This window comes from Apus apus, chromosome 4, assembly GCF_020740795.1.
Source record: "Apus apus isolate bApuApu2 chromosome 4, bApuApu2.pri.cur, whole genome shotgun sequence".
NCBI lineage: Eukaryota > Metazoa > Chordata > Aves > Apodiformes > Apodidae > Apus > Apus apus.
In genome coordinates, this window is record NC_067285.1 from 101153619 (window position 1) to 101169156 (window position 15538).

The window sequence follows — 15538 nt, forward strand, 5'->3', positions numbered from 1 at the left end:
TGATGTTCATTTTTTCTAATATGTTAATATTAATAAATATATTTTTTTAATATTTACCAACTAGAATTTTTACACAAATATTATTTATACTACAAGTAGGAGTATTATTTTTAAATGGCACTTTCTACATTATTTGCACAACTGCCAGAGGAACTGAATTCTGGATGGAAAAAAAAAAAAGAAAGAAAAAAAAAACTGTCAAAAATCAAATGCCTTAACAATAAAGAAAAGACAAATTTCTTCAGTTAGAAAGATTCAGGAATTAGTAGGGGGGGGAACAAAAAAAAAAAGTGAACACAGCCTCAGATTTCCATAAGGTTATGACAGCTATAGAGAGATCCAGCCTTACAACAACAACAAGCTTAATGCACTGCACATCACTAACTACAAAAGACCACACACACAGCACCAAAAAGCTTCTCAATGTCAGTTTTATTCATCATAATGTCAAGAACTGCCATCTGTCTTAAACTGCATGCATTCTCTCATTCGGAAAAATCAAAACAGGGCAGCAAATTGTTGTCTCAGAGCCCTCTTCTCCACTGCTTTCTACAACCACTCCCCAAGGAACTTTAAACTTAATAGGTAGAAGCCTACCAGACCAAATAAATAAAATGCTTGTCATAGTTTGACAGTTCTTAGTCACACATGTGAGAAAACACTTCACTTTTTCATCTACAAAGAAAAAGAGCCAAGTAAACTACCATTATCCCCTTAATCTGTTTTGTGAGGCCAGAGACAGTATATATTCCTTCTTCTTTAACCAAATTAATTGACTGCAGGTGCCTCTCAGCAAGAGTGGTGGTGGTAAGAATCACTGATTTAAGGGTTTTGACAGGTTTTATATAGTCCTACAGCATTCGAAGGCTTCTGTGTATTAGTGTGAGCAGCTTATTCTTCAAAATGTTTTTTGCCATCTGAAGCACTGAAAGACACTGTTCTCACTTTTGAGAGTAAAGGTGGGACAACTCTTTTCTTTGGGAAAAAATAGAAGGTGAGCCAGATATCTCACTTTAATCCAGATACACTTTTTAATTGAGATATTAATAAAACTCAGAACTAACCTTGGGACTGCCTAGATCATACATTTTTTAGAAACATTTTTGGTCACTATTTGTAATTTCAGACTCTAGAGCTCTAGAGATTCGTGTCTGTCAGAACACCTCCTGCCACACAAAATTTACTCCACTTAATTTTAAACAGAAGGAGATTAGAAAAAAGCAATTATCGCTCATAACCATGGCTGACATAGAACAGATTGGGGTGACATGGCCAGATGATTCTGCTACTTAGAGATGAGGACATTTTTTTACTGACTACAGCTCAAGTAACCCATTCAAACCTAAGAAGGTGAGCAAATCATGCAAGCCAAACAAGTGCAAGCATCTCTCTCTGACCTTCAGGGCTCTGGTTCATTATTCCGACATCTCAATATAAAAACCCCAAATAATCAAGAGGGGAAAAAAAAAAAAAAAAGACCAAACAACTACAAACAAAAATAAACCAAAACCAAATAACAACAAAAGCCACAAACAAACAAAAAAAAACCAAACCAAACAAAAAACACCATAAGCCAAACCTCCAAACATATCTTGACAATTTGTAGCTTCTGCAGTTGTACACACCGAAGCACGTGATAGGTTGCCTAGTCATCTAGTGATTCATTTTGCATGCATTGAAGAGGTGCATCTATGTCTTTTGCAGCCAAAGCTCTCCCTAAAAGAACTGAAGCAGAGTGGCAAACAGAAGCAGTATATTGAGGTTTGGTCATTTCCTAGCCCTTAAGCTCTCATCCAGCCTACAACCATTTTCTATATTTCTGAAAAAAGTATTCTCAAATCTCATCTATTGTATTATAGGAATAAATAAATCATGAAGGAGAACTTTTGAACTTTGAAAACAGTGTTGATAACATACGTTATGAAAAATTTCAAACTGATAATACTCAACATGTATTGTGAAAAGCCAAGAATACATCAATCCCATGGGGAATTTCAGGAAAAAATATGCTATATGAAGCTAGTCTGATAATAGAAACCTGGAAAGCTAAACTTAAACTAAAATAAAATAAAATAATTTTCCCATGTCATGATGCCAAGCTACAACATAAAAAAGTAAAAGATTAGTAAACCAATCCCGGTCTCTCTCGAACAGCTCCCAAAATCTTTCAGTTACAAATCCCTGATTGAGCCAAATAGAATAATTCATTACTTAAAAAGAAAAGTAATAAACTCGATTTTATAACAGGAGAGCAACCTAATTAAGGAGGTGTTGGATGCTAATAATGAGACTTTACCAGGCAATCTGGAGATTGGTTTATTACCTAACTTGTATGTTATTTGTTCAGATCCTATTTATAAATTCAGGCACATTCTCTACTAGGTCATTCCAATTACTTGCTTGGTATATAATTCAGCTCCTGAATCAATTCTATCAAGATGAAGATGATGCACTTGACGGGATCTATTTGTTGAACAATGGTAGATAGAAGCTCCCTTGATAAATAAATAAATGAGTGGATAAATAAATAAATCAAACTTGAGTACAAATGCAGGCCTGTTTTCTGTGGCACGAGTCAGAGCCTAGCATTTGCATGGTGGGGTGTCACAGATGGAAATGTCAAAATCAGGTTTCACTATTCAGGATAACAAACATAGTCCTCACAAGAGAAATTTCTTTGCATAATCAAAGCTAATCTCTGTAATTTCAACATTGGTGTCTCTACTTTTAAAAATAAATCCAGAAGACCAGAAGGCAAAAAATTCACTGCCTGTTTATTTCTGTTTCCCTCAACTTCCCTCTAATTGCTACTTGTTTTATAAGGGTTTCACAACTTTTCACTCTCTTCGTCGGTTGTGACCAAATAGCATAGGAGAAGGGAAAGAGGTAGAAATGCTCATAACTTAAAATGTTTTTCCCTTCTGTACACAGCTGGTTTCTTCTGTTTCTGCTCCATACCACGGTGGTGCCCAGCTGGTGAAACATGGCAAGGAGCACAAACTGGATCTGCCTGACCACATCTGACTGCTCATCTCTCTGTTTTTTACTACTGTGAGTTCATGCACATATTTGGATCCTCCCATGCATTTGGAAGATGTCACTAAAGGCACTGTACTGCAGTTATCTCTTACTGGTGTCACCGTTTGACTCAGTTTGACAACAATGCTCTCGATCCCCTCCCCCTCCCACCCAGGTAGGGAAGGAGAGAGAGAAAAAGAGAGAGACTTGGCTGGATTGAAAACTGAACCGCACAGCTTTAATTAGAATACTAATGGGTGATATGAGAGAATATATATGTGATTATACAGAGGTGTGGGCAAAAGCCTCTCGCCTCCCCCCACCCCCAGCAACTCCCACAGCACTCCCCTCAGGCGAGACAATTCCGAGGAATCCCAGAGCTGCTGCTGGAGAAAGGCAGAGAGTTACGAGGGTCAGGAAGGTTTGAGGTCGATGGGTTGACAATGATGGACAGATGGTGTCCTCCCCAGACGCTGGCCATGAATGGAAGAGAGAGAGAGAGAGAGAGAGAGAGAGAGAGAGAGGAAGGAAGTAAGGAAGTTGTCTTCTGTCATCTCCGACCTTCCCCCCAAGCGTACGTAGATATATGGAATGGAATACCTCTGGCCCAATTTGCTGTCTGTCTAACCCAGCCTCCCACGGGGGGCGGGGGGGGGGGCACAAATCCCCCCCGCAGTGTCTGAGCCGGCAGAGCAAAGGCAAGACCTTGAGGGCCCAGCAATTATAAAAACATTCCAGTGTCTTATCAACCTAGCAAAACACGCAGTTGGTAGTTGAAGAAAGTTCACTGAGAAGAAAAATAAGTCAGAAAAATAAAAACTGGCTTCATCCTGGCTCAAACCAGGACAACTGGTGTTCTTGATCATTTGCTATGGAATCAGTTTCTTCTGTAACTCTCTACTTATTACACAACAAAGATATCTTATTGACAGTCTCTTTGTTTTTCTGTTGTGGTTTTACTGTTTGTCTTTTTTCCTTCAGTAAGCTTTCTTTTAACTAGTAGCAAATTATTCCAGCTTGGAATGACAACAACAGCTGGAATGTTTTTGTAATTGCTGGGACTCCAAGGTCACACCTTCACTCTGCTGGCTCAGACACTATGGGGCGATCTATGACCCCCCCATAGGAGGCTGAGTTAGACAGACAGCAAAACTGGCCAGAGATATTCCATTCCATGTATCTACGTAAGCTCAGAGGAAGGTCAGAGATCACAGAAGACAACTTCCTTCCTGCTCCCTCTTCCGTTTTCTTCCATCCATGGCTGGTGTCCAGGGAGGACTCTGTCCATCCATTACCACTGACCCCTGGGCTTTAACTCTCATCACTTTGTTCTGTCTCCAGCAGCTCCGGGACTTTTTGGGACTGTTCGCAGCTCAGGAGATGCTGTGGGAGCTTTTGGGGGTGGGGGGAAGGCGAAAGGCTTTTGCACATACCTGAACACATTTGTATATCATTGTATATATTTTATTTTATCTTTGGTGTTTAATTAAAGTTGTGTAGTTTTCAATCCAGCCAAGTCTCTCTCTTTTTCTCTCTCTCCTTCCCTACCTGGGTGGGAGGGGATCGAGAGTGTTGTTGTTGAAGTGGAGTCAAACGGTGACACCAGGCATTTGTCTACAACAGACTTAAAACTTAGCACCCTTGACCTTTTGGGCTGTGAACCCCTTTGTGTGTGGTGGGTGGCCCAGGAAGTAGCTAAGGATGATGAGAAGGAGATGAAATTAGTGGCTGAAAGTCAGGAAGTGCAGAGTCTTTGTATGAAAGTTACCAAATTGTGCAGCAGAAGCCAGCAAAGCTGAAAAAGAGGCGGGGAGAGTAAATGCTGGAAAGTGGCAGAGGTTAATGTATCAACCACCAAATCCGGAAGAGGCTATAGATCAGAGCAAGTCAATCTTTGCAGTATTTGTACACTAAAAAGCTGGTTCAAGCAGGTGAAAGCTACATTTGATTAATATGGGTCTCAGTGGCCCGGAAGAGTGAAAAATAGCCTGAACAGAATAACCACTTAGACCTAGCAGCTATTAGTAGTACCACTGAAGACAGCTGCACACAGGTGAATTTGGCCTCTGATGGTCAATTTCTTTCAACATTAGTATCTGTTAGAGAAAGCATCAGGGGAATCATTAATTTGCTTCTACCACCTAATTTATCTGCATATAGGTGAAAACCGGCTTCAAGCCTACAAATTCTCTGGGATAAGAAGAGTGGTGGTTTCCTGCCAGAGTTTGTGAGTGCTGGGACTACTTGTATTCACAGCACTCAGTGAGAAAGCAAATTGTGAAATCTGATGAATTTATAGAATTCCTCTTATTTACTTGCCACAAGCTACTTCTAATGATCCAACTGCACCAAGCTACTCCAGAAACTACTCTTCAGAGCGAATGGCTCACAGAAGAATCAGAGTCAATGAAAGACAATTCTTGTTTTGTATACTTAGAAATCTGTCCCAGATGTAATTTTTTTTATTTTATTTTTTTTGTTCAGTACTTTGGGGTTCAATGAGTGAACTATGGCAAACTGACCTTTTCCATCTAGCATGGCTCCACTGAGGGAGTCAGCATTGTCATATAAAAGTAAGAAAAAGACCATGTGTTCCAAGACGAAACACTTTGTTATAACTGAGAATTCTATTAGCTAAGGTGCTCTCTTTGGAGCTAGTTGCTGCCTTTCTTCTTCAGCTCACAGCCTTTGCTCATTGTTATAAGTCTCCACCCAAACTTCCTACTGCAATTTTAAGGAAAACACATATGTAGCTCACAAATTCCAGACAGGCAGGTAGCAACTTCCTTTGTGAGCCTTCTGTCACAAACATGAAGTTTGAATTTGCTGTTAGGGCTCCGTATCTAAATGTCCTGTTGTCAGAGGCTTCAGAGCACTCTCCTGCCAAAGCATCATGCTTCTTAGCTCCTACCCCCTCCAATTTCCACACAGTGGCCCTTCTGCCAACGTGCATCACACCAACATCCATGATTATGAGAAACAGATATAATATTCAAAAGAAATAAAATGTTGAAAGTCAGTGTAATCATACTGAAATTATTATCAAGAGGATTCAACATAGACTCACTCTTTTATCAATAAAGAACAATAAAGAAGACACTGTGACCAGTACTTAATTCTGTCTTCATTTGCTCTGGTTCAGCCTGGGTTCACTTTTCAGATGGCCTCTCTGTGTTTGTGTCTGTGGGAGTGTATGCAAACTCCAGTACTGGTATTTGTAGAAACAAACAGGTGTTTGCTTGTCAAGTCAGTCATAATATCCATAATAACTAATTTGCACAAACCAACATGTGCTTGTGAGAGGTAAACAGATGGCATCACATTTTCCCACCTGATGCAAACACTTTTTGAAAGCTTTTACAAATGCTGCTTCAGGAGAGTTAACAGTGTCAAATACAAACATATCTAGCACTTCTTTTCAGTTCTAATTCAATGTATTGATGCATATGTCCTTTCTATATCCATATGTTTCAAGACATACATTATCCCTCTAATAAGATGCTTGATTGTAATTGGGCAGTCAAGTCAGAGAGACTTTTGCTGTTGATGTAACTGGTAAGTAGATTACTTCTCCAAAAAGGCTTTTTATTTTAACCATAACCTTTCTCCACATTTCAAAATTCTGTCACTGCAGCTTAAGTCTTCCAAGGACACAGTAGGCAGTCCTTTCACCACCAGTACATCTCATCTCTTTGAGAGGGAAGAATATGCCTAAATATTTGTGGGACTGGTGGTCATATGATGGCTCTGATCCAGTTTTATCATGCATGTCAGACAGATGTATTATCTTAATTTTTGTTGGTTAAAGCTCTTTTTGGTTAGAAGCAAAGTACTTCACGGCAGCAGAAGAGCACAGGCAAATACACTTTCTCCTCAGGAGCAAGGTAGCATCTGGATTTTCATGCACTAGCATCTGCAGTTAGTTAGCTCTCCGATTAAAAGAGTTTGCTATTTAAAGTGGGAGGTAAGACACAAGTCACTACTGCCAACTCAAAATTTATGTAGATCCTCTCACAGAGAGCTCAAAAGGCAACAGCTAAACAGGCAAAATTTACAAAACTGGTCAGAGCTATTGATATGGATATTGAAAAATAAGGCAAGTAATCATTAATAATACAAGCCAGTACAAGTTCTTACACTAGCAGTACATGTGTCGTTTTATGGATTGTTGTTTTGTTCACATCAGACTTGAGCTAGAAGGAATCTGAGGCAGTGGTTTATACCAATACAAAACCAATGGCAAGAAAACTGCAATCAGACATACCTAAACGAGGAGAGAACTTTTTTTTTTCAACTGCCATGTAATTCAAATCAGAATAATATTACAGAAATTAATAAATATTTCCAGAACCCAGGAGAAACTGATTGTTGGGAACTTTGGCTCTAGCCTTAATTTCCTCACAGAACAGACTCGGTAAGAGAGAGGAAGGTCTTATGTAATCCACCTTTGTGATCTGGCTATCCTGACTTGCAGCTAAAGAAATACAGGGACTATATATATCTCTTTCATCAGATGTCTGTGTCTCCCTGCCAGCTGCCAGAGAGAATTCCTCCCCCTACACATTTCTTCCAACCCTCAGAAAATCTTAGTCTCCCATTCTCTTTCAGAAGCTGCAGTACCAATGCAGAATTGCTGACGGTCCTCACACTCCATCCCCAAATCCACTGGTTTTGTGTATGTCTATGAAGACGAGCACAAAACGGAATGCAGGAGAGCAAATGGGAGATTGCAGCACTGAAGGTCATTCTTGCTTTCAAAATCGCTCTTATGCAGTGTTATCTGTAGGACTTCAGGAAAAAAATGAACTTTGCTTCATGAAAAATAGCAAGATCTTGACAGTTGTTCTCAGCTTTCATCAGTACAAGACCAAGATATATTTTCATTACTCTCAAAAGGAAGGGGGCAGAATCAGTTTTAAATCCTCAGACCTCAAATTTGGTCATCAAAACTATCATTTTTGTACAGACCATTCTGGTTTCAACAGCCAAATGTTTTATCATTTTTTCTTTCTGATTTTGTTCTTAATCTACTTTGGTTATTACAAACTGTCAAAATAGCAGAGAGAGAAGATGCTGCAGTTCTGATGCCTGACTATGTAGACATTGAATTTGTTTTGAAATTTAAAAAAAAAAAAAAAAAATTAAAACCCCACCGTTTTTTCCAAAACCACATTAAGAAAGACAGAGTAAGACTAAAGATGTACCCTCATGAAACAGGAAGTTGGCAATGCTGGACCTTCACAATGTCTGTGATAGAAAAAAACACTTCAAAGAAACATTATCTTCCAATCCACTTCTCTCACAGCTCCATGAATATCTTGGAGTAAAGCAGCAACCTGGTCTTTTGGGCAAACTGGTCTAGTGGGAGGTGTCCCTGCCCATGCAGGAGGGTTAGAACTAGATGATCATTAAGGTCCCTTATAACCCAAACCGGTCTATGATGATTCTGTGATGATGAAAGCAGTAAAGTCTATGAAGACCAGAAGGAACACAAAAAGAACCTGCAGTCCAGGGTCCTGTAGCTGATATCAAGTCCTGACACTGTTCATCTACAAAGCACAGTGCTCTATTTGTATTGTCAATTTCTCTGCCTTCCTTTAATAACAAAAATAAAATGTAGGACAGTGCAAGGCAGAAAAGAAAACATATTTACAAGCAGAAATGGTACATTTAGAGGAACACATGGTCTCTACTGTAGGAATCAAAACGCTCACAGTTCAAGAGATATACAGATTCAGTGTCAAATGAATAGTCTAAAATAAACAATGTGATGAAAGAAAAAACAAAACAACCAAACACCTAGACTGCTGCTGCATCAATTTCTTTTTAAAAAATGTGATTAAGATTTAATCTCTCTTTCATTGTGGTAGGAAAACAAAAATGAAAAATAAAGACATTCAGAGAGCAAATTAAAAAAAATTTGTGAGAACACTGTCTGAAAGCATAATGACAATGTTTACTTTCCTCTTCAGTGAATTCATAACTGAGCAGTCACTGGCAGGAACAAATATTGTATATTTTTGTGAGCACATACAGTAGTGCTGCTCAATTTTGACAGAACCTGTTGAGTAATCAGATTTTCAGACACTTCACTCTCATCACACTAGCATTCAGGATATCAATAAAAGTGAAGTCAGAAACAAGAGCATGAAAAGTATTCCTGTTAGTAGAGAGTTATTGTGAAGATCTACTTTTATTTAGATCTGGACACCCAAGCATAAAAGAAGATCTGTATTTCAGTTAGAATATATCTTCCAAGATCCCATCAGAAAACCCTGGAAAACATTCTACAAGCTGAGGCTTGGTTATCTTAATTCAGTAAGCCATGAGTCCCATATGCTGAGCCTTAGGACACTGAAACAGAGCATCTGTTCTACTGCACCACATTGCACATTAAGATGACTGTGAAAACCTGACTACTTCTAAATAGTTCCAAGCAAGTGGAAGACCTATTTCAGATAAATCAACAAACACAAAGGCTCCAAAATCTCTAAGTTCCTTTCTAAGTTAAGCTACAGCTTGACTTCTTGCTCACTTTTCACAAAGCCATATGTTGCCTTTCCTTTTTATTTTTTAATATACTGTTTAAACTTCTCATGTTCTCCTTATCCCCATCAATGGTTATCACTGCTGTTCAGTTTGCTGATGCTTTGCTTAGATTGCCCCAACTTGCATAATCAGATAAACAAATTCCTTCATGCCTGTTCATTCTGGATAGTGACTGATACCATGAATATTGCTTTTATGTCATGATAACAAACAAGAACATGAGTGCAGGATTCAAATGTACATCATTAACTGACACTTAGTATCACAGGTTTTTTTGTTGTTCATTTATTGGGGTTTTTTGGTTGATAAGAATAAGGGAAAAAGCACAGACACGATTTATCCCGAGTTTATATGATACATATAAACATGTCTTAAAGTCTTACAGTGGACAGATTTAAAGGTAATGAAAATAACTCTTCCTTGGTGTTCTACTTGACATGTCAAGTTATTTTGTGTTGTGTTTCTTATTTTGCATTATCATTATGCCAAAGACTGAAACGCATGTAATACATGGAAATAATTTTTGGTTTGTGTGATAATACATGTAGGTGGGCTAGGATACTTCCTGCCATATCTCACATTTCAGTCATGAAATGTTCTTCAAACCCATAAGCAAACAGGCCTTGGAGCTGATGGAGTGTAACTACTGATGTCAAAGCTGTTCTGCTTTGGAGAAACAAGAGGGAACTGTAGTTATTAATGTTTTCAAAAGCCTGAACAGTTTAAAAAACTTTTCTCTTAATAACACCATCTCATTAACTGCTAATTTGGTATTAGAAATAACACAACAAGCATGGTATAAGCATCTCCTTTTTCTTTTAGCAGATGCTTGATTATTCCTGAAAATTCATAATCTGTGTAAAAAAATAAATATCTTCAAAATTGTACAACCAAAATACCCTCAGAGCCATCCAGCTTTCGCTACAAGTCAGGAGATACCACTTCAATTTCTATACAAGTTACTCTCAGTTCTTCATCAAAGAAAGGTGCAGCAACAGTTCTGACCCACAACCCACAGAAATGCTGTGAAGAGCTCAGAATTTATGTACTGGGAAATGTGTGAAACCCTTAAACAATCAGGACTGCTGTCAATCATCAATCTGCACCATTCCTCGACTGGCAGCTGTATACAATTATCTGTGATACAAAAATTGAAAATGTTATTTGAGCATTCAAGAGATTTTTTTAGCAAGTTATATTTCTGTGATTAAAAAAAGTCCATTGATAAGCAATGCTGTGGACAAGTTCCTTTAAAATGGAATGTAAGTGAATAAATTCATCAGAGCCTAGCAGCAAACTTTCTGCACTTTTCAGAAAAACAAAAGTGCCAGCCACTGTCCTATGTGCAACTCTACTTCTGTTTGATACATCCAGTTTTCAAAATATACTAATGTAAATTATTGTTTCTGTCGTAACATAGGCAAACTCCATTTAGTACAACAGGTGGACAGAAACACAATGAGAAAATTCCCAGTCTATGTAGCACTGATCCTGGAGAACAAGGAAAGAGGTAACAGAGATTAAGACAACAAGACTAGACAAAGAATTGAGAGGGGAAAAGAACACACATACGTTACACTGATCATCTTAACATGGATATGACAAATATCCACTGACAATGTTTTTTTTCAGGAAAGACTAAAACAGCCAGCTTAATGCAGGACTTTTAAATGCTTTTGCTGAGTAGAAATTAATCAAGCACTTGACTTTGTGACATTTCACTTCTAAATTGAGGGCATTATGAGTGTTAGTAACATCAGTTCCCTGAATAAAGATAAATTTACAGAGATTATATGGAATTATTCTGCAAAAATATTATCATGATCTGTGAATGTGATATAATGGAGAGACAAAAAGACTTAGAATATTTCAGGACTACTAGGTAAAAAGATTGTTTGCTAATAGATAAGTACAGAATAATGATATAATTTAAGTTTGTCTTTCAGGCAAGCATTAACCATAAAATACAGGGAAAAGGAATGGAAGAAATCAAAGTTTGATAGAACAGTTGAGGTTGGAAGGGACATATTGAGATGATCTGAGATTAATCCCCCTACTCAAGCAGGGTCACCTGGAGCCAGTTGCTCAGAACCCTATCCAGTTTCTCTCTGGGCAACCTGTGCTCGGCCATCCTCAGAGTAAAAAAATTCTTTCTTCTGTTAAGATGAATCTTCATATTTTTTCATTTGTGCCCATTGCTTCCTGTCCTGTTAGTGAGCACTACTGAGAAAAATCTGGTTCACTCCCATCAGGAGGGAATACACACTCATAAGATCACCCCTGACCCTTCTCTTCTACAGGCTGAACAGCCACAGCCCTCTTGGCCTCTACACATTAAAAAAAAAAATGTCATAATCCCTCAGTCACCTATGTGGCCATTGATTGGACTCATTTTAGTAAGTGCATATCACTGTGTACTGGTGATCCCAGTAAATCCAAATAAGCAAGCATTGCTTTATAGAATATTCTAAAACAAACAGACAAAAAACAAACACCAAACACAAAATCTGTTGTGAATGAGAAGAAAATCTACAAGAGGATTTTATCTGTATTTGATTCTATTTCAGAATAATGAAGGACTTCAAAGACACCAAAACTGATGGGAAACTCACTGTCATATGCAGAAAGCAGACAAATCAGTGAAGAAAAAGAAAACAAATTAAATCACAGTTTGTGTCTGATTTGTTTTCTACAGCTGTACTGCCATCCTGATACAAAAGGAAGCCGTAAGACAGTGCAAAACAAGCAGTGGCTGACAGTTAACAAAAAGCAAAGTCCTAGGCAACCTTGTAAAAAAGAGGAAATCAAGAAAGCAATTTTCAGCAACAACAGTCTGTGGAAATAGTCATCAAAGTACGCTGAATGGATATTCTGGAGTGAATATGCACAAGGAAAAATAAGTTAGAAAGCTGTTCAAAACTTTCCTGACCACCCATTTTATGGTTTCCTCACATAATACTTATTTTCTCATTGTTCTGCTCATTGACAACACAATCTTTTGCTCTTCTCTGCAAAATACAAAGACCAAAACTGTATGCTCAAGCAGCTCCACAAACCAGCTCTCTGATGTTACTATAATTTTCTATGTTGTATGTTTGTTTGTTTTCTCACTTGTAGGAATTTTGAATTTCTCAACCAGACACATTGGCACAATTATTTTTACCTTATTTTATGCACCCCACTGTGTATATCTACAGGCACACAGCTAAGTGTGTGCTTCCTCAGCAGCTGATAATCTTCCAAGCTCTGTGGGACTTGTTTACTACTCTGTGCCAAGGGGGCACAACGTTCTTTGACTGGCTCTAGTAGGGAGCTGTTGAATTTTTTTACCAAGAGGAAAATTAGTGGGGGGCAAAAGCAAGGATGAACTTGTTATTGCCTACTCAAAAAAGTATCTTTTCAAAGAAGGATCCCATTTACTCAAGTCTGCTATATTAAAGACATAAATCTCATCATTATTTGGACTGCTTTTTTAACTAAAGCATGAAAGTCCAATTAGAACCTTACATAAATAAATTAAATTGGGATTTTGTTCCTCTTTTAAAATATCCAGGTTAAAATACTGGCAGATGATGTCAGATGTACACCACTGGTACATAAACCACCATATAGTCTAGGTAACTGACCCTAAGACATAAGAAAGATTGAACAAATAGGATTGTTTCCCCCTGCACTCTATTGTGCATGGGAGACAGCATGTCCTGCTAGACAACAGAACCTAAATTTATCTCATGCACTTACATGTTTGCACACACCCAGCCCCTAAGTGTGCCGGACAAGCCATTTCACTTCTGCTTTTCCTCTGAAGCAGTAATAGTAAGACTGAATTCCACCACAAATTGCTTTGTGATTTAATAATAGAAACAAAATAGATAAGACAGGAATTATCATAACAAGATGATAATCACTTAATTGTTCACACATCTGTAAAATTAAAATGTAGTGCAATAACCTTAAAACAGTAAATCAGTTTTTAAAGACTGCTCTGCTCTGCATTTGCTGAACAGTATACTGGTGGTGCATTTTCCAAGAAGCACTTATTACTTACCACGTAGAGGTACAGTAATTATCAGCAACTTCTCTGATAGATAAATGAATTACTCTTGTGAAAATCAGGCATTTGTTCTAATATATTTGGGTGTTTTCCACATGATCAGATTTTCCTTTCCCACCAAATGAAATAGCTATTAACTACTTCTGTTAAACTACAGCTGACTAGATAAGCTCCATGCAAAATTTAACACAACAGAATCTGAGTAAAAGTTAGAGCTGTAGCAGCACCCCTCTGAGATGCATTCCCTTATGGGGGCAAACAAAGAAACAACCTGCTTCAGCTTTATCACCTACCAGTTCCTAGTCTGACAAGATTTTTCTAGAATCTTCCTATTACAGTCTTACTAAACATAATTATCCGAAAGTCCTTCTGGTTTTGGCATCATCTCTTTAAACAGCTTGCATTAATTGAGATAGCAAGGTCAAAAATTATGTGTGCTAAATAGAAGAGTCTGAATCCAGTTCTGCAGTTGTTGCTAATGTCATAATAGTTACAGTAGGACATTCATACCATGATAATACATGGGTATGTTTCACCACTTCTTTTCCCCAAAATAAAAATAAATAAGCAAGATCCTCATTCACGACCACCTATTTAGTCTAGTGCCTTCGGTGAGTACAATTTCAGGAATAAAGTGTAAATGAGCTACTCTATTGAAATGCATGCATTTTCTGATTGAGAGAAACATTTTGTGACTCCTTTCAAGTACGGGTAACTGCCTTACTAGCCAGATGCTGAAATATGATTAAGTGGTCATGATTATAAGAACTGCATCAGATACAGCAGTACATTTATCTCAACAGTGTTACAGCACACAATAAATAGATACAGCTATCTATGAAACAAATAGATTTTTAAAGTATATTCTAACCAATGTACTCTATCTCAGTAGGTGTTCAGGAAAATAAAAAAATATATATACAAAGTAAAATTCTGTGACTGTTTTTCTTGTAGGGCCCTCACAAGAACAAAGGCATGGATACCAGGGGGCACTCAGCCATCATTTGACATGAAAAATAAAATAACTGCACCAGCCTCAAGAAAAACAAAGGAAATAAAGGCTTGACTGATGGGTCAAATTTCAGGCTACAGGTATCTTGCTGAGGTAACTGTCAAATTTCCTCTGTCATGTGTTACAGACTCACCAGATTAAATAAATTGTTATATAATGGTTGAAAGACTTTTATAATATTCAACTATGATAGCTTTTTCTTCCTTACATGAGATACAAGTCTAACATGTACAGAATAATATTGGAAGCTCCAGTACAAGTGACAGTCATTAAATTAGAAATGGGAAAAAAAATATGAAAATAAGAAAAACAGACCAAGGCAAGTATCCTCTGCAGATGGAATATCTGAGAGTTGACGAAAATATACAAAGTAAAATAATTATCCATAACAGAACAGAGATGGAATGAAGTAATATGGGACCATTAATTAAATTTGAAAATATTTGTATTATTCTTTTGACAGATTCTCTAGGTTTTTTAAATTATTAATATTACTATTGAATAGCATTGGTAATGAGCTGCTTACTTTGGTTTGATCTGCATACATTTCTGTTAAGATTTAGAAGCCCAATTAAATAAGAATAAACAATATTTTTAATATCAAAACATCTCTTGTATGTGATACTGTGATATTACCAGATGTTTTTAAAATTCTCTATGTATCTACATAATTCAATATAACATATACTGGATACATACTGTGTCCAATTCTGGAGCCCCCAACATAAGGACAGGGAGTTCATGGAGAAAGTCCAGAGAAAGGTCATGAAGATGATGAGGGCTGGAGCAGCTCTACTATGAAGACAGGCTGAGAGAAATGGGGCTGTTCAGCTTGGAGAAGAGAAGGCTCCAGGGAGACGTCGCAGCACCTTCCAGTGCCTGAAAAGGCTACAGGAAGCTGTGGA